Genomic DNA, 20,134 nt, shown 5'->3' with positions numbered 1-20,134 from the left:
TCTTCTACAACAGCCTCCTTTCCACAATAGACTAGCATCTGCCAGTGGAATGTTTTTTTACTGCTTCAGTGCTTTAGGAAATATAATTAATGTGCTAGAAACCAGACCAGACTAAGAAAAACACTTCAGTCTGTCTGATCTCTGAAATTCCTCAGTGGTGAGCTGTGTAGAGCTCAAGTTTAGAGGGTGGTTGGTCAGGGTTCCCTCTGTCCAGGAAGATACTGTCATTGAACAATCTAGAACACAAAGATCAGAGAACTGACCTGACCAGATGAAAGTACCTGCCATTATATAGAGATTCCTAAATGAGGTTGTTAATTCAGAGCCAATGTCCGAAGTGCCTACTTTACCATCTGACATTGCACCTGAGCATAGGAGCTGTAGCCAAGAGGGCAAATCTTTCTGGAAGAGAGAGGCAGTGGGAAGTGTACAAGTGTGCCCAAGAAAAAGGAGTCAGTACTGGCACCACTGCTGGATATTGAGGATGTGCCTTGGGAATGAGTAGAAGGTCCAGGCAGCCATCCTGGGTGAAGGACAAAGGCCCTGGGCACCCTGCTCTGTCACTTTGAGCTCCCTTCTGGAGCATCTGGAATGCTTTACGGTCTCCCAGTGACCTTCAGCCATGCTCAGAGCCAAGAACAGCAGGAGAACCCAGGTGTGCAATAGTGGCTAGAGCAGAGCCAGACTTTATTGGGTCCCATGCACCAGAGAAGAACTCAGTTATTCTGTCCCAACTCTAGCTCAATGCATGGCCATGCAGGTTTGCTCAGCATGATTCAATGGTGCAGCCTGAGGTCAGAAACCAAGGAGAGACTAAGAAATTTGGTACAGAGTGATGTAACAGACAATGAAGTGCCAGGACCTCAAAGATGTGGATGAGAAAAGTCCCTTTAGAAAAGTCATACAAAGTGAGAAAGAGGAAATATGGAAGAGCTACAAAGAGTTTATAAAGGAGATGAGTACTCATTAGCTCCCACTCAGGACTAGGAGACACACATCCTTTCACAGCAGCCTGGAGCAGCCTGTGAAACAGGTGATGAGTCCTGTATGAACAAGGGAACATGGGTTCCAGCAGGGAAGTATGTGGCTAAGGACACACAGCCTCTTAGTGGTGGGTCCTGCTCCTTTTACTCGTCTTTGCTGCCTCCTGAGATGCCAAAGGCCAAACAAACAAACAAAATCAGTACAGAGATGTGGATTGATAGGGCACTGTATAAAGGGTCAGGCCTTCACTGTAACTGTGCTGTGGAGTGTAGCCATTGTCCCCATCAACCAAGGACCTGCTTGTTGATAGGGAGGTCACCACCCTGCTCGTGCCAGACAGGCAATCTTCAAGATGGAGCCCACTGACCACCTGGCATGTCCTGTGTGGACAATGGTGATGGATGCCCTCTCGTACCTGAGGTGAGCTGGGTCCCAGTCTGAGCCCCGAGTGGCTACTGGGGGTGGGGACAAAGCCCAAGACACCCCTTGGCTCTCCATGAGTGTTTACACCTTCTCCTCCCTGCCTGCTTCTGTGTTGGGGTCCAGGGCTGCAGCTCCCTGGGGCAAAGGATCAGTCTACAAGACAGGTTCGGCTGCTTCCCTGATTCTCAGCAACATTTCACACCAGAGGCTTCTCCTGAAATAGCAGGAGGGTGCATGGCTGCTGGGTGGATGAAGGGAGTTTTTGAGCAATGCCGAGGGAGTATCCAGGGAGACAGACCCTTCAAGTTCCCGAGGGAGCATCCAGGGAGACAGACCCTTCAAGTGGAGGTGGGTTCAGTCAACAAACCCAACGTTATTTATGGATAGGTTTCTACAAGGTAAGAATGATAGCAAAGGAGTGCCCTGCCCAGTTGTCCACCTGTGGGAGGGGAGCGTGAGGAGGACTTTACAGATTTGTGGTTAGTGTTTGAAGTGGTGGGGACATTTTTAGGGTACTCGACTTGCAGAGGACTGATCATTACTGGGCTCTTCGAGGAGACCCCAGTTGCCTTAGGAGGCAGCCTGCAGGCGGCTTGTAAATTCACTCCACTAACCCCAGCTGAGCACATGTTCCCTTACACTCTAACTACTGGGCAAGACCTGGTCCTGTCTCTCAGTGACTTGGAGAAAAGACAAGCATGTGCAAATATAGGTCAGAGTGACTGAGACAGATGTGTTCTTAGGCAAAAGATGAAAAAGGAGGACTGGTAAGAAAATACAATCCAGTTCCTTTACTATAGGGGCTGCCAAGAGGGTTTGGAGCATGAGGCAGCATTTCTGCTCTGGGCTTAAGTAGAGTGACTAAATGGAGTGAGAGACACCTTCAGGCAATGTGAGCTTGAAGTTAAGGTGGGAAGGTGTCTGTCAACACCAGGAACTTTCAACAGTACCACTCAGGCCCTTATGTAAGGATCCCTGAACTTGTAGGGGGCCTGTGGGGGTCCTTAGGAGTTCTCCAGGTGATTCTAATGTGCAGCCATCTTGACGAGCATTCGTGGGGGGATAGAAGGAGGCTGAACTCTGGTGCCCGGGTCAGCTAGCTCTCCCTCTGGAGTGTTTGTGAAGACTCAGGGGGCTGGGATTCACCCCAGAGGTTTTGGTTCACTAGATCTGAAGTGGAGCCCCAGAGTTTCCGTGGTTTACAAACACCAAGGTGCTGCTGCTGCTGGTCCAGGTATTATACCGGGAAATAGCAGGCCTGGATCAAATTCCATGGCTGAGATTGGGGAGGAAGGAGATTTACACGTTCAGAGCAGGCCACAGGAGGTGGGAGAAGTGATCTGGGAACCCTGAATGTCTGCTTCGTTCAGAGATACAACACTGAATGCTGGTGGTCAGGCAGACAGGGCCCCTGGGCAGGGATGTGATATGCCCCTGTGCCCAGGCTGGGCCGTGGACAGCAGAGGTTCAACTCCTCATTGACAGTCCTCTTGTCAATGTCTCTTTCCCCAGCATAATGAAGCCATTCTACTCCACAGAAGAAGGTAATGAGCTAATGAATATGAGTATACATTCTGTCATTTCTCTCCAACATCCTGGAGAGGACAACGAGTCCATTAAGGTAGGTCCCCTCTGGGACACCTCATTTTCTAGGTCAGAACCTGGACGTTTACATCAGATCCACCTTCCTGGGCCACCTATGAGAAGTTAGAGGCAGCAAGGTGTAGAGGGCTCTGTTAGCAATTTAAGGTAATGCTAGCTGCTGTAACAGATAAACCCCAAACCTCAGCAGTGCACTGAAATAAAAGTTTATTCTCATCCAAATGAAATTCAGTTGTCAGTGAGTTAGGGTGTGGAGCTGCTTCATGCAGTTATCAGGAATTCAGGCTGTCAAGGGCCCCCACCAGCTCCAAAGCAGAGCTTCTAGGGTCCCAGTGGGTATTGATTTCCCACCTGGACATGGAGACCATGTCCAGCATGGAAGTTTTGTCCTTCCATGGACCAGAATGCAGTCGCATGGCTCCACCTGGATGTAGGTGTACTGAGACATGTGGTCCCTGACTCGAGGGCTGTTTTCCAGCAACACTTGGAAGAAGAGAACAAATACTTGTGGGCAAGTAGCCACCTCTGCTTCAAGGACTGGTCCTAGGATAAGGAGTCAGGGGAACTGGGCCCTAGTTTTGTAAGATGGTTTCCTCTTAAAAGGTTGTCTTCTACTTCCCATGGGAAGATGAGTGTAAAGAACAGTGTGGGCAGCAGTTAGTGGGTGGTCATCATGCCCTTTCACCTCTCCACTCTGGCATGGACTCCTGCAGAGCCTGGTGGGTAGCAGTATGTGCCTCTCATGGCCACCCACCTCTCTCTCTTGGTCATAGACTCTGTATGAGAACATGCTGAAGTCCCTGGAGCATCTGATGGAGGGTCTCATGCAAAGGCAGATAGACCCCTGTGGGCTGCAGGAGATGGTGTATGTGAGTTGCCTGTCTAAGGCTTGGGAGTCAGAAGTGGCCACTCTTCCAGGGAGTAGGTTTAAGGGCCAGACTGTGGGTAGCAGGGTGGAGCATTAATACATTGCAGTGATTTTTGTTTCTTTTACATTTTGCATCTGCTGAAAAATTTCAGATTCATTATTCTTAATATTTCACCACATTTCTTTCTCTGACTCTTCCTCATTCCACGCACACACATATTTTGAAGCATGGGAAGGTAACTGCTCACCTCAAGATCAAGAATGGTCTACCAAAACAGGACCAGGACAACCAGAATCAGGGACTGAGTGTTACTACAATGTTATGTTAAAATCGATGATCCATATTCAAATATCACTAATTGTCCCAAATAGCATCCTTGATAGCCACACCCAGGACCAATCCCCATTACCCACTGGGATTAGGTTGCCTGTCTCTTTATTCTCCTTTAATCTAGAACCATTTCTCAGTTTGTCTTTGTCTTGTGTATCCTTGGCATTTTTGAAAGGTACTGGGTTGTTCTTTTGTTTTTAAATTGGGCTTTCTTAGTACTGATCCTTTTAGAAGTTTAATTATTCTGGATACAGTATACCAGTTATAGGATTTGTAAATATTTTCCTCAAATCTGTGAATTTTCTTTTCATGAATCCCCCATACCTTTTGAGGAAGAGAAGATTTAAATTTCAATGAAGTTTGATTTCTGTTGTTCTTTTGTGGATCATGTTTTTGGGGTCAAGTCTAAGAACTCTTTCCCTAACCTAAGATCACCACAATTTTCTCCTGTGTTTTCTTCTAGAAGTTTTATGTATTTAGGTTTTACAATTAAATTTCTGATATGTTTTGAGTTAATATGATGTACCTTGAGTTATTTTGTATGATGTGAAGTACAAAAAAAGTGTATTAATTTTAATGTCTTGGCACATGGACAGCCAGTTTTTATGGCACCCTTTGTTGGAAGGACCATCCTTTTCTCATGAATTACTCTTGTACCTTTTGTCAAAAACCAAGTTGCCATGAATGCATTTCTCGGTGCTTATCCTGCTTCATTGCTGTATTTGACTGTTTTCACAATGCCACACAGTCTTGGTGACTGTAATGTGATGATAAGTTTGAAAGTCAGGATCAAATAATATAAGTAAGTTCACAGACATTTTTTCTGCATGCTACAAATTTTGATATGTTGTATTCTAATTTGATTTTAGTTCAAAACACACTTTAATTTCCCTTTTCATTTCTTCTTTGACCCATAGATTATTTTAGAAATTTCCAAATATTGGGGGATTTGTCAGAGATCTCTCTGGTTTGGATTCCTAATTGAACTCCTTTGTTGTTCAAGGATATGCTTTATATATTTTTTGTCTTTTAAAATAGATCAGAACTTACTTTGTTGCCCAGATCTGGTCCAAGTGGAGTATTCTTAAAGGCGATTAGGCTGAGTTGGCTGATGGTATTGTTCAAATTTCCTATGTCTTTTCTAGTATTCTATCTTTTGTTGTACCACTTATTGAGAGAGAGGTGCTGAACTCTGACTGTCCCTGTGGATCTGTTCGTTTCTCTTTACAGTGCTACACATTTCTGTTCCGTGTTTTCTTTAGCAGTGTCGTTAGGTGTGGAAACACCTGTTGTGACCTCTAGATGAACTGACCCTTCATGGTGATACATGGCCTTCATATTCCATAGTAATTGTGTTAGTCAGATTTCCATGACTGTGTCAAACTGCCTGAGAAAATCAACTTAAGAGGAGGAAGTGTTTCTTTTGGTTTATGGTTTCCAAGGTTTCAGCCATGGTGGGCTGACTCCCCTGCTTTGTGTCTCAGGCAAGGCAGAGGATCACTGCAGGAGTGCCTGGTTGAGGAGGTCTGCTCAGTTTTTATGGCCACAGGGAAGCAAAGAGGAAGAGAGGAAGGAGCCAGGGTGCCAGTTCATCCTCCAAGGACACCCCCAAATGACCTAATTTCTTTCCACTAGGCCTCACCTCCTGAAAGTTCCACCACTTCCCAATGGTGTTTCAGGCTGGTGACCAATCCTTTGGTACATGGGTCTTTGGGAACACGCAATATCCAAGCCAAGATGCCAATGTCCCTTGCTCTGAAAGAAACTGAGGTGTCTGAATGGCCCCAGGCCCATCTGAAGTGTGGTGGGCTGTGCTCCTGGTCCCTTATTGTGGGCAGGTGTTTGGAGCCACACTAAACACAAGCCAGGCACCATCTAAGGGAAGATGCTGGGGAATTCCCTCTCTGCACCCAGCCTCATTTTGTTTCATGGTAGGGCCTGTAAAGAAATCCACAAGTGCCTGGAACCATGCAGAAGCATTGAATGTCCAACTCACTGGGGATTCCAGGACAGAAACTGGCCAGTCAAGGGCTGGCCCAGAATTTTAAAACCCACCTCTGTGTTCTGGGCTCTACACATAGCTCCTGGAGAAGTGGATCTGGTCGGAGAAAGAACGGGAGCATGAGAAGGACACCAACCTCCACCTCCATCTCATGCAGATCTACATCTGAACTGGGGGGTCTGCATGAGTCCAGGAGTCCTGCCCCAGCCCAGCCTGCCACTCTGATGTCCATAGAATGCTCTCTTTGTCCTAGAGAATAAGGGAGCTTCGGAAGTCAAGTTCTGCCCCTGAAATACCCCTGGGAAGAGGCTGCCATGAGGAACCACCAGGGCTCTGGGAGGGGGAGGGGGAGGGGGAGATTATGGGCCTGTGGCTTGGGGTGGACCAGGCTAGTGAGCCTGTGGCTCCAGCCTTGGTGAGGCCCTCTTTTATAACAAAAACAAAAACAGGAAACACACATTCGGGTACCACATGGAAAAAAGTTAACTTTGAATGAGACAGTGGATCACCATAGTCACACATGTCTTGACAAGCAACATGCCCTGGGATGGCTGTGGGCAAGAGGATGCTGTCCCAGAGCTGGGGTGTGGGCAGGACCTCGGTTCTTGGGGTCATGTGGGGTGAGACCCTGAGGCACCTGGACAAAGGTGGAAGTAACTTGGCCACACAGGGCAGGAGCTATGGCCAACATTAATGCCACACAAGGCTAGGTACTGTGCAGAATGCATGGCCTGGATTCCCTGATCTGTTTTCATAACATCCCCCGAAAGAGGTGGCACCATTGTGTACTCTGCTTTACAGACAGGGAATGTGGGGGACTAAGAGACACGGTCTCCTGCCCAGGCCACTCAGCTACTGAGTGGGGAGGCCCATCTTACAAGGCAGGGGTCTGGATATAGAAACTGGGCCCCAGTTCAGAGCAGTGAGCACGGCAGAGCTGACTCAGGAGTCTGCACTGAGTGGCCCTGGCCAGACCCCTGTCCTTGTCAATTATGTCTGAAATTGTACTCCCAACAGCAAGCCAGAACTGCTCCTTATGGAATGCTTCCAAGGAGAAGGAGCTAGAGAAATGTAAGGAGGACATCAGGGCATAGACCAGAGAAGATCTTCTGTGCGTCCTCCAAAATTGCCAAGGTGACCAGTGACTTGTCCCCAGTCTCTGGACATTTCTTGGGGCAGGGCTTTCCTGGGCTGGCTGTGTCTCCCATGTTCTCCTCTAGGGTTGCTGCTTCCCTGACCTTTGGTCCAAGGGATACATCTATACTGAAATGACCTGTGGCTGGTTGGGTCACTGGGGTGCTGAGGACACAGATGTTGCCCAACATCGCCTGGTCAACTCCTCCTGGCACTTACAATGTGCTACGCTGAGCATGGATGAGGCCACAGGAATGATCCAGAGGAGTCCTGCATGCTAATGGCACACTAATGAAAGGAAGTGCCTGGAACCTTGCAAACAGGCCCCTGAACTTCACAGGGCAGTGAGGTCCCTTTTGCCTGAGGGGCGGAGTTGCTTCCTGGTGCAAGGGGGCTTGTGGAGAGACAGGATGAGCACAGGGATCAGGGAATAGCCAGACTGGCTGCAGGGCAGTGGAGTGAGAACAGGAGATTTGTGTGGGGGCATCCTGTGTGGGGTTCAGAGAGGGTGGGAGGCAGGTGGTGAGAACTGGGAGAGGTTGGTAGTGGGAGCCCTCTGACATAAGATGTGCTGAGGTGCTGCCTGAGCAGCTTGTCAGTACAGCGAGAAGCTGGGCAGGGAGCCCTGAGAAGGTCACGGCCTCAGTCTCCTGTCTGGAGGAGGAGCAGTCAGGGGAGTGGGCTAGGACTTGGTTTTGCCCTGATCCTAGGTGGTTTGCATGGAGTTTAATTTTGATGAGTTGATCTCGCTCATCCACAAACTCTGTGAGAACATTGGGTCCATGGACTTGCCGCACGACAAGGCCACAGTCACCAGGATAGGAATGCTCCTCCAGTGAGGGCCAGGGAGTTGGAGAATAAGGTGGCAGAACTGTCCAGGGTCCCAGGTGGGGCTGGGGTTGTCTCCTGAGGTTGCCTCCTCCGAACTCTGGGACTAGCAAAAAGGAGTAAATAGCTAGAAATAGAGGCAACATGGACAGCATCTGGAGGCCAAGACCTCCTCTCCCAGAGCTGCCCCCACCCCCAGTCCAAGGAAGAGGTCAAAGCATCCCCTTGGAGAAGTTGTGGTGTTGATTCTTGGAATGGTCCTGGCAGCTTACCCCACACAACATTCTCCCTTGAGGAGGGGTGTCCCACAGGGGCCCGGAGTCCCCTGCAATGCCTGCCCCCTCCCCAGGCGGCTGAGATCCTGGACGCCATCCTAGTCTACCTGCCCAAGGTGGACCATCTGGAGGTGTGGCACCTTCTCATTGAAGGCATCTCTTGCTGGCACACTACCACCAGGAGACTGTCCTCACGTCACTCCTGAGGCAGTCCCTGCCCATGGAGAGGTGAGTGCCCGAAGGAGAACATATTCCAGAAGCCTGGAGCCCAGGGTGGGTCAAAACCATGTACCTGAATCTCATGTAAGGGGTCCCCAGTCTACAGGGAACCACTGATCCAGAACCCGGACTTCCAAAGCTTCATCATATCCAGCTGGAATCTGGGACCAGTAGCTCCTCACATGTCCTGGTTGTCCCATCTGGGTCAGGCCCAGAAGTCCAGTACTATCCCCTGATGGTGACCCTTTCCTTTTGCGTGTGGACAGAGCCTCAGGCAGGTGAGCAACACCTTGTGCCACCACAGGGCTGAGCAAGTCCCTGATGTGTTCCAGTCTATACCTGTTCTTTTTCAAATGTGAACTCAGAGAGCATCCAAGTGCCCCACCTCTAGTCAGGAAAGATACAGAGCAACCTCCTCCTCCCTGGCATTATGTCTACAAACCCTACTCTTGTATGGGGGCCGGGTCTCACCAAAGGTAGGGAGTGTCCTTATCTGGGGAGGTTCAGGGAGGCAGGAGTCCTCCCACAGAGCAGCTATCCTGTGTGGCCACAGTGGGATGAATGAGGTGGAAGTCTGGCCAAGAGACTGTGAATGGAGGGCAAAGAGTTCCAAACCCAGACCTCAGGCCCAGAGCCACAGGGCTGACCTGCCACAGAGCTGCTTCTCCTCAAGGAACCCTGCAGGGTTCAGGTGGGAGGGTGGCTCAGGTTTTGTTATTCGTTGAGGGTTCGTGGCACTTGGAGCAGGGCTGTGGCATATGGGCAGGGGGCAGTGCATTTCTGGTAGTGTGTCCCCCGGTCCTGCTGGCATTCCTGATGGCCACCTCAGGGTGACATGTTCACCAACATCTGTATTGGTCAGCTATCACTGTGTAGTAAATCCCCCACAACGTTGTAGCTTAGAACTGACTCATTAGCTCACTGTGAGGGTCAGGAGTGAGCATACAGGTGGCAGTTCACTCAGGGTCTCAGGAGATTGCAGTTGGGTGCATTGTATTCCACACCCCTGGGTGTTCCTCTAGGCTCTGGTGACTGCTGGTAGAATCCTGTTTCCTGACATTTTGGGACTGAGGGCCCTGTTTCCTGGTTTCCTTACCCCCATGGTCTTTTTATTCTTGATATTAGTGAGTTTCTTTTACCCTCCCCCATCTGATTTCTATCCCTAGGCCCCTGCCTCCTCTCTCCCCAATCCCAAACTCCCTCCCTGCACTTGTGTACTAGATTTTGAGGACATAAATAGGCAGGTTGCATGTCTTTTTGTTTGTTCGATTTAACCTTGTTAGACTTGTTGCTTTATCCCTTTAGAACTACCAATTCCCACCTCTGCACCTAACCCATTAAGGCACCATCCTGGGGCAGTGTCTTTCTCAGTAGAGTCATGGACTTGAACTTGAGGATGAGGAAGGCATTTCAAGTTGTTGTTTGGCAGGTCATCCAACATTTGAAAGCCTTAATCTCCTCTTCGGTAGTACAGTGAGAGAAAAATACCTTCCTCTAAGACTCATTGAGAAAATTAGCTGATATACTAACATCAGCAAACTGCCTGACATGAATTGAGTTCTTGGAGGTATTCCTGGACATGTCCTTACAGTCATCAAGCATTAGTACCAGTGGGGACCTTGAGGAATACATGTGTTCTAAGGGGGCCCCTGCAGTACTATGAGACTGGGCAGAGAAAGGGGCCCCAGCATGGAGTCAGGACCTGGGTTCTAATTATACAGTCTTTGGTGACTCACCTCACTGATATTCTCTTCCCAGAGTTCAGACTGTAGCTGGGGCTCTGCCGAGGGGTTGAAAGGGATTTTTTTCATGACAGGGCACATGGGAGAAAACCCACAGTTCTTGTCTTTGGCTGGTCACCTGATGCAGGTGTGGCTGGTGGTGGCAGAGAATGTGCTTTTTGCACGAACTATATTCTAAGGCTTGATGGGCCGGCTGCAGTTGAGGTTTAACCCCAGGGTGAACACCACCTCCAAAGCTGTCATCTGGTGCTTGGCTGCAGTGGAGCCCTTGATGGTGAGTGGCAGGGGCAGGCCCTGGGGTTTCTCGGGGGTCTCAGAGTAGAATTTCCAACGCCCCTGGTCCTTCTCTCTGCAGATCCTGTGTACCATCCACCTGCTTCTGGAGAAGTTGGACAGGGATGACAAGCTCGGAGACTTGTTCCCTGGCTTCAACTACACCCTCCTGCTGCAGGTCAGAGCAGCCACGGGTCCAAGGCTGCCTCACCCGCCCTGAAGTCCTGGAGGCTAGTCCACACAGGGACCCTGACCCAGGAAGTGAACTTGCAGAGTTGCTTGAGGGCAGAGGTGCTTGAGGGCAGGTGGACAGATGGGAAGGTCCATGGAGTGTAGGGCAGGAGGCTTGGGCTGGACCTAGCCTCCAACTCTCCCTTAGAAGCAGTCTGGGCCCCATGAGTTATCTGCACCAAGGGTATCGATCTACGCCCTCATGGTGGGGACATTTCTGGAGGCTGATTTTACCATCCTATTTATGCATGTCCAATATGGTGTGGTTCTTGATTTGCAAACCCATCAGCACCCTCAGCCCTTTGCATGGAGTCTAGCAGGGGTTGGAATCCTCATCTCCCAGACAGGAGGGCAGTGGCCCAGAGTGTAGCCGCTACATCACTCCTGCCCACCTTCTTCAGGATCACCATCAAGTCCATGTAGCTTTTGTTCAAGAGAATCAGCAATGAGCACTTGCTGCATGCCCTGGAAAAGCAGTCCGTGTGGCCCAGCGGAAGGACAGCCTGACTTTCCTGGAGGGAATAGGTCTCCTGGCCAGGTGGGGCCCAGGATCTCACAGAGTGAAGGGTGCTGTAGGACATAAACCCTTGTGACTGGCACAGTCAGATGATTTGTATCTGGGGACACTGCCACAGACCTGTGTCTGAGACTTTGGGGTGACAGTGCACTGCAGGACAGTGGGAAATTTTGTTCCAAACTTCCTGTTCCAAAGCAGATGTAAGGTCAGAGAGAGGAGGGGCTAGCAGCAGGACCAGGATGGTCAACACCTACTGAGTCCTGATCACCATGAACAGCCTCATTTGGCCCACTTTTAGAAAAGCAGATGGAAAGCAAGTATTTTATTGACAGAACCCAACAAGCTGCTCAGACCCTGGTCACTCCAAGCCAACACCAGGCTGCAGCGCAGTGAGCAGGAGCTGGGCTGGCTCCCCTGGCCAGATAGCATCCTGGTGTGTCCTTCACAGTCTGTGTATGCAGAAACTGGAGAGCTACAAGCTGAGGCTGTCGGAGTTGTGCTCAGGGGCAAGGGCTCAGATGTCATGAGCTTCCACATCAGCAGCATGGTCATCTGCATGGAAGTGAGACCTGTGGCCCTGGTGGGGTGTGAACAGTGGGGTAGGTGTCCTAGGGCTCTCCTGAAATGGCTCACCCCTGAAGCAGTCTCCTCTGAGCAATCTCCTTTGCATGCTCCTTGACTCCAGTGCTCCTTTGTCATATAAGTAGTGCAGGGAGGACACTGTGGGGAGAGGCTGAGACAACATGAGCCACACTCAGAGGAAGTACGCTGGGCTCTGCAAGATGAGGGGAGCAACCTGGGGCCTGAGGGGGTACCATGGGCTCCACCAGAATGCTTTGCACAGGGGAGCTATGAGAGACCACCGTCCTCACCAGGCAGGAAGGTGGGAGAGTCACAGCCACGTGGCTCAGCTGCTCTGTGGAGCTTTTGTGGGTCCTGAGGGAATTGACCAGAATATTTAAGGGAAACTTTATTGCCTACATGAAGTCTAATATGCCACAGGAATCAAAAGACAGCCCAGGAAGGGGCGGCAGGGTTTCTGTGAAGGGCCTTATAGTAAGTATGCATTGTTGACGTCATGTCCACATGGCTCTTGAGCATGAAAACAGCCCCAGATGACCTGGAAACCAGTGGGTATGGCAGGGTTCCAGTAAAGTCTTCATGAAATCCCTTCTTAGGTTTTCCCCCTCACCATTGAAAAATGTGAAAACAACTTTTGGCTTTGGACCATACAGAAACTCCTGGTCCAGTGCAAGACCAGCCTCAGACAGACTTACCAAGCTTTTACAAGTTCTCAGGTTCGTCTGGTATTCGTGCCTCCTCCATAAACCACCACGACTGTGGGAAGAGATGTACACAGGAGGAGGTACCATGCCCCCGAATGGGAGTCAGAGGACACAGTAGGATCCAGTTCCCTCCATCCAGCAGCTGGACAGCCATGGACAAGTTCCTTAAGGTCTCTGGGCTTCAACTTCTGCATCTGCTGAAGTGAGAACAGCAGAACCTAATTTAGGGGTCTTTGGTGAAACTAAATGAGATCACATGCACATTGACTGCATGAGAAATGAATAATTCTAGCTGATTATTACTGTTTAAAAGTTAGGTTCAGCTTGTAAGAGGCAAATTCTTTAAATCAAAGTTGATGGGGCTGGATTATACATGATTTTTCCTTTTATTTCAGGGGGTGGGGCTTACCAGGGATTGAACCCAGGGGCACTCAACAACTGAACCTCATCCCCAGCCCTTTCTATATTTTATTTTGAGACAGAGCCTGAGTTACTTAGGGCTTCACTAAGTTGCTGAGGCCTTGAACTTGCGATTCTCCTGCCTCAGCTGCGGGAGCCACTGGGATTACAGGCATGTGCCACTATGCCTGGCTCTTTAGCTTTCTTTAAAAGCACACTCAGTCTCTTGTGAGCATACGTGTGTATACACTCACCCCCCCACAGTGTCCTCACTGACCTGAGGTCTTGGCACTCTGAGTACTAAGCTAATGGAGATTCTCCCAAAGGAGTAGAATTCAGGGTCCTGTGCACTTCAGTTCAGATGTACTTGTACAGGGCAGCTGCTCTGTCAGGTTAACTAGAGAAATCAATGACAATGGATGTGCGTCTCTGCATTATCCAGTGTTCTCCATGTTTCCTTACTGAATCTCACAGCAGCCCTGAGGGAGACACTGGCTTCAACCCCCTTTACAGATGAGGGCAGCGAAGCACTTGGTCTCCTCCTCTCCTGCTCACAGAGGGACCATTCCGCGTGGTGCCCATGATTCCCTGTCCTGTCCCATTGCTGTGAAGTGGGTCTCCACGGGTGGTGGGGTTGGTGGTAACTAAGACGTATTCCTTTGCAGTTCATGAGGGATGGGATCCATGGGTATTGGGGTTGGTGGTAACTAAGACGTTCTCCTTTGCAGTTCATGAGGGATGGGATCCTATACCAGGGGAAGTTGCTTAGGCTGGCAGTGATGCTGCTGGAGACAGGTGAATGGCAGAAGTAGAACGAGGTCCTGTGGGTTCTCTCCCTGTGCCACTGGGCAACTTGGCCCTTGGTGCCCCCAGGAAGTAACTGCTCATGCCCTGGTCCAGATCCCAGAGGATGAGGGCCACATGGGCATGCTCCTCAGGTCTACTAGGGAGTAGGTTGGAGGCTGAGCTGTCTGCATCCTTCCAGGTGAAGCAGTATCAAAAACTTTTGCTGAAACAGTACCTGGGCTTCCTCTGGGGTCCTGTGAGCAACACTGTGACTGCTGAAGTTATGGAGGCCCTGATCAAATTCCTGACTGAGCTCCAAGAAGGGAACATGTGCTGGTCTTTTGAAGCCATCTCTGAGCTGTGCAGAGTCTCCTTTGACAATGTGAGTCCAGATAACAGCCTCCCTCGGTAGCTTAGAGTTTTTCTGTTGCTAAAACAAAATACTCAAGCCCTGGTGATTTATAAAGCATAGATGATTTATTTAGTTCATGTTCTGGAGGCCAGGAAGTCCAAGAGCATGATACCCATATCATGTGAGGGCCTTCTTGCTTTACCACATGGAGACAGATCAAGTGTGCCAGCTCAGGTCTCTCTTCCTCTTCTGTCAAGCCATTACTGCCATCGTGGGAACCCCATCCTCATGACCTCATCTAATCCTAATTACCTACCAAAGGCACCATCTCCAGATACCATCAACCTATGACTCTAGGGATTGTTTCCAATCGATGAACTTTGGGGGCACAGTACAGCACTTAGCTTACTCAGTGGGTGGGCAGGGACTCCTAGTCCTAATAAGAAGATGTGCTGGGGTGTAGAGTGAGCCTAGGGTCCTTCGTGCAGCTGCCATGTGCAAAGCTAGTTGTAGGATCTTGTCAAAAAGATGTGTGTGCTAAACTGTAGGGAATCAGAGCTGTGGCCCCTTGGGTTCTGCTCAGAGGGAAGAGCTTCCTCCCAATCTTGCCCCTCCCAAACACTCCAGGGTCTGAGGCAAAAGTGTGCAGTCAGATTCAGCACAAGCCTCAGTGCAGGGAAGAGTTGGTCCCATAGACCAGGGTCATGACCAGTCCCTGGAGGGCCACAGAAGCCCTCCCCAGGGAGAGATTCTGCCCTGACGGGGTGTTCCAGAATACTCTGCAGGGCCAAAGCACCAAAAGCTGCCAAGGAGGATGGCAGGCTTCCTGCTCCCGGGAGTCAGCCCTGTATGTGCGTGTCTGCCCAGGAGAGTGAGCAGCTGAGGCTGAGTGCCTTCGTCCTCTTCAGGAAGCTGGGGAAGGTGGTGGAGATTTCCAAGAAGCATTTCTTCAAAGGGGAAGTGAGGAAGGCCTGGGTGCCTCTCCTGCTGCCCAGGAGGCCAGGACCCCAGCCCCAGCACAGCCCCTGTAATTCTCACCCTCCTTCCGATCTCAAGGACCACACTTTCCCCCCCGAAAGGGAATGGTCCTTTGGGTCCACTGGCTCAGTCACCAGCAGGTCCTGTTTTCTCCAAAGCCCAGCGGCCACTGTCCACTTCCGCAGGCTGGGAGAGTGCCCATTCCAGGTGACTCTGGAAGGGGCTTTGTGGGAAACATGTGTGTCTTCCTTTTGCTTGACTCTGCCGGCAGTCACCCTCTGCCACATCCTCCTTTCTCCCTAGTGGGTCACTATAGGCTGGCAGGACTCTGTCCTGTTTAAAACTCTGCTGAAGTCTCCCCTCCTGTTCCCTGTGGGGCAGGCCCATGTCAGGCTGCCAGGAGTCTTGGAGGGGCCTGGTCTCTTCCCTTTCCAAGGCCAGCTCCCCATTGCTGTGGAGAGAAGCAGGGCAAGGGAGAGGGGAGGGCCATGCTGACTGGAGTGTGGACCTGTGTGACAGCCACTCATCCCGCTCAGCATCCTCCATATGCCCTGTGACCTCTCACCCCAGCTCTGCACTTGCCCTCTGGCTATGACCCCACCTTCTTTCCTACACAGACTAGGGTGTGGGCGGTGGGAGGTGGCTGAACGTGGGGTGTTCTACCCCCTCTCGAAGCCTGCGGGTTGCAGCTGACCCACACAAGGTTATCAAATCTTCCAACCAGTGCCCTTGTCCCCAGTCTTGGGGTCACAAGTTCCCTCTCGCTCAATGTTCGTGGGTGCTTGGGTTTCTGGGTGGGAATGGGGTGGACGTGGTCCAGGTGATACTCACAGGCATGAGGGACATCCCAAAGTGCACCCCCAGACTTGGGTTTGGTTCCCGTCACACCTCCCTGCCCAGACTCTGTCACAGTGTCCCTGGTGACCCTGGGCATGAAGCACCAGCACTGGGCGACTCCTTTCCCACCCATGCAGCCTCCACCTCAGTCCATACTGCTCTCTCAGAGACAGTTGCATGGGAGATGTCCCAGGGACGTGGCTGATGGTGCACCCAGAGGGGCAGCAAAGAGTGCAATGCCAGGCTGGCTGCAGCACAGGCTGTACCCCTCCCACTCTGGAGGACACCCACCACTTCCTTCTGGAGGGCGGGGACTGGAAGGGTGGGTGCCCAGATGGCAAGGCCCGTCCCTGACCTGCCAATCCCATGCTCAGGGGGTGTGCCATCAGGGGCCCTTGCCGATGATGCCCCTGCTGTCCTGTGTCCCTCCAGGCCTGCATGGCTACCATGTTTCAGTGTGTGCACTTCTGGGGCTGGAAGTCCCTGGACGGCCCCTCGGGGCAAAGCGACACCGGAATCAATGAGGTGATGACCATTTTCCAGACAATCGTGCTCCATCCTGGTGAGGAAGCTGCAGGGGACACGCCACCATGGCCTTCTCTCTCGAGGCCCTGTGCTGTCCTTCCAGACATGAAATGTCCCATGGAGAGCTTGCAAACCACATGCCTGCTTTAGATTTCCTAGTGGCCACATTCAGAAAGTAGGAAGAGGCAAACTGATTTTAATATTTAATTTAGCTGAATATAACACAAATATGATCCCTTCACCATGTAACCAATGTTATATATTGTATTATTATATATAAAATTATTATTTTATATAAAACATACTATATAAAGTATATATAAATATACATAACATTTATTATACATATTATAAATATATAATATGTAAAATTATAGAAAGTAATATATTATTATTAATATTACTATATATTATGATGATAGCTTACACTTTTTTTGGTACAGTCTTCAAAACCCAGGAGGAACTTCATACTTAACTCAGAACAGCCACATTCCAAGTGTTGAAGGACCACGTGGCCAGTGGCTACTATTTTGGATAGCACAGGTTCTGGATAAATGTAACAATCCCCCTAGGCAAGAACAAAACTGGGGACCTAAGGTCCCTAACTTGCCCTGCTATGAATCTGTGTGATGCTAGAATGGGCCCTTGCCCTCTCTGGGCAGATGCTTCCAGCAGCAAGAGCACCCATTCATCAGTGAGATGGGGAAGCTACTGTGAACAGCCCTGCTTCAGATCTCATCCCTCAAAGCACTAATTTTTTGTCACTAATTGTTTTGCAGTCTCAGAAAAAGCCTGCTGTTCTGTTTTTTTTTTTTTTTCTGGAAACAATGTCCTATGTTAAAAATAACTTGTTAAGGATCAGAATCGCGGCCTGCAGCTTGGCGGGTAATCAGAAGACATCTTGATTCAGGATGGACCTTGAAGGGCACCTGGACAGCTCTGTGTGTGGAGGGGCAGTAGCAGTGTGGGGATGGGGGCTCAGGTCCAACCTGCTCACGGTGCCTCCATCCTACCTTCGGGTCTCCAATTAGGCTTCCTCCTTGCCTGGTCCTTGCCAGCAAAATCCTTCACTGACATCTTTGTAAGGCAAAACTAAATCTCTCACAGAATGGTCTGCTGCTGACCTGCCACCTGTGCAGTGACATTTCTTTGGCTGTCCTTTTAGGGCTTATTGTGAAGCAGTGGTCTGCACATTATCTGCAAAAGCTGGAATTGCTGGCCCTGGGGAATTGTGAGTACTGGACTCTCAGGTATGTGGAGTTGACTCCCCAAGCTCCCCAGGGAGCCCGCTGGGTCTGCAAGCCCCTGGGGAGCCTGGGAGGGGCAGCTGGCCCTTCCTGGGGGCTTTTCAGGGGAGAGGAATATCTGGGGGATGAGACGGATGCCACTGTGGAGGTCCCTCCTGAAAGACGGCTACTTGCAGGATGGTTTCCCCCACTCACAAATTCTCAAGGACTGCTGCTGCCCTGACCCTGCACTCAGGCTCTCTGGGCAACTTTGGGTCCCTGTTAGTAGCTGCTGATGCCCTGAGAGAGCTTCGCTGGGCATGGAAAATCCAGCTCCCCCTGCCATCTTCTGGTTGCACGTCCAGGAGGTTCCAGGGCCCTTCCAGGCCAGGGCAGCCAGCACACGCCTCACCAGGCAGAGGGCTGTGGTCCTGCCCAGAGGCTGGACCCGTTCCTCTTCCTCTTTGTGCCCTCGCTCAGCACTCCAGGAGCAGGAGCTGGATTCAGATCCTGGAGTTGGGAAGGCAGCGCTGGAGACCCTCAAGGTCTTGGACAGTTGTAGCCAGTACTGGTCGTTGTGTCCCCTGAGGGTTCCAATGAGCTGTGAGCTGCCTCCTTAGAGGATCGAATCCTTGCAGAGCAATCAAACATATTTAAATTTAGTTTTTAAGATAAACCTTGTAGTCAGTATTGTTTTCTTCTATGGAAATAATCCCCCATTGCCATTTTGGGTACAACCTTCTGATCAAAAAGGGAGACAAAGGTAACTTTAGCCCTATGGAGTGGTGTCTTTCTCACTTTTCCTGGTTCGTGTCACACAGCCCACAGTCACACAAAGGATCACAGCCTGCCTGTATTTTGTCCCCAGGTGCTGACAGTGTGCCCACCACCAGGGGCTGCTAGGCAGCAAGGGAGGCCAGCTTTTCCAGCCTCTGCCTCCAGGTACCCCAGGCCTGCATGGGGGGCAGGCTGGGTCAGGGTGGAACACCAAGCAGCCCTGGGGAAGGAATGACCTTTATATCAGGCCCCTCACTCATCCCAGGGCGTGGGCTAGTTGAACAGGAGCCCAGTGAAGCTGGAGCAGAATTTGAATGAGAGTTGAATAGGAGAAATTAGCCCCATGTCTGAGAAACGTGGGGGAGGTAGGAGAAGAGCAAGGGAAGTCTGAGCTTGGGCTGTGGACAGAAAGGTGTAGTTGTCAATAGATTAGCAAACAGGACTTCCAGACTGTCCCGTTGCAGTGCTGTGGGCAGCACCACAGGACGGAGCCCGAGATCCCAGAGAGGCAGCCCTTCCCGACAGGCCTCTCTAGGACAGTGGTTCCCAGCCCTCCTGCAGCTCCCATGGCACACAGAGCAGAGCTGCTTTCTGCCAGGAGAGGAAGCCTGTGGCTCTGAATGGCAGAAGTAGAAAAGAGAAAGGGTTAACTCTCAGACCAGTCAAGGGTAACTTCTATACCATAAGATACAGGAGAGCTAAGAGACAAATCAGAGGTTGGAGAAGTTACTTCCAATGTATATCGTACTTGTATGGTTCATATAGTTGGACCTAGAATATACCTGACTCAAACTGAGGAGAATGGAACAGTGTCCTGAGAGGGATGGTGGAAAAGCCAGGGCCCCAGGAAGACAAGCTCAACCTCAAGCCATCAAGACCAATTTCACTGTGATGCCATAAACTGAGAGCCACCACAGTGGTACCCACCTCAGAGGCTGTCAGCATCACTGGGCAGTATTAATGTGGGGAATGAGCCCCCCATATTGCTGGAGAGCACACAAACTGGAAAGTCCCTTGGGAAGGCAATTTGGGAAGGTGAGGCAAATCTATTCATGACAGTGTGCCTCTAGGCATGCAGTTATGCACAAGGACCACCGGCCATGAGCTCCTGCTGTAGACATCCAGCTTGCTGGAGTAGAGAGAAGCCCACTGTTTCAGTCAGTTTTGTGTGACTATCATGAAATACCTGACACAGGCTAACTTTCTAAAGAAAAGTTTTGTTTGATTTAGTTTTGGAAGTTCAAGGGCCTGGCACCAGCATTAGCTGGGCTCTGGTGAGGCTCTCGTGGTAGACACAGAGTGTGTAGGAGGAATTACATCATGAAAAGGGGAGGCCAGTGAGAGCCAGGTGGGGTCAACCTCAGGGACCAACCTGGGTCCCATACAAAATTCCTTAATCCTTTGAGGGCAGAACCCCGGTTAACTAAGTACGTCCCATGGGTACACCACTTCTATTACCACCACCCTGGGTCAGTTCCAACCCCTGACCCAACCCTTTGGGGAACACATTTAAGCCATAGCACCCACATGTCAGCTCTT

General features: G+C 50.6%; 3 protein-coding genes and 1 pseudogene across 11 annotated transcripts in view; 1 reads left to right on the top strand and 3 right to left on the bottom strand.

The window, feature by feature from the left end:
• LOC124991706 (immunoglobulin lambda-1 light chain-like) overlaps positions 1–20,134 on the bottom strand; it is a 1,192,366-nt gene that overhangs the window by 900,424 nt on the left and 271,808 nt on the right. The gene's annotated exons all lie outside the window — the stretch shown is intronic.
• Positions 1–20,134, bottom strand: part of LOC124991707 (immunoglobulin lambda-1 light chain-like) — a 1,154,667-nt gene that overhangs the window by 904,883 nt on the left and 229,650 nt on the right. The gene's annotated exons all lie outside the window — the stretch shown is intronic.
• Positions 1–20,134, bottom strand: part of LOC124991709 (immunoglobulin lambda-1 light chain-like) — a 981,515-nt gene that overhangs the window by 909,398 nt on the left and 51,983 nt on the right. The window lies entirely within an intron of this gene.
• Positions 1,062–18,438, top strand: LOC124990490 (maestro heat-like repeat-containing protein family member 2A; annotated as a pseudogene).

The sequence above is a fragment of the Sciurus carolinensis genome, chromosome 8 (assembly GCF_902686445.1).
Source record: "Sciurus carolinensis chromosome 8, mSciCar1.2, whole genome shotgun sequence".
Taxonomy (NCBI): Eukaryota; Metazoa; Chordata; class Mammalia; order Rodentia; family Sciuridae; genus Sciurus; species Sciurus carolinensis.
This window is presented reverse-complemented; position numbering and strand designations above follow the sequence as displayed.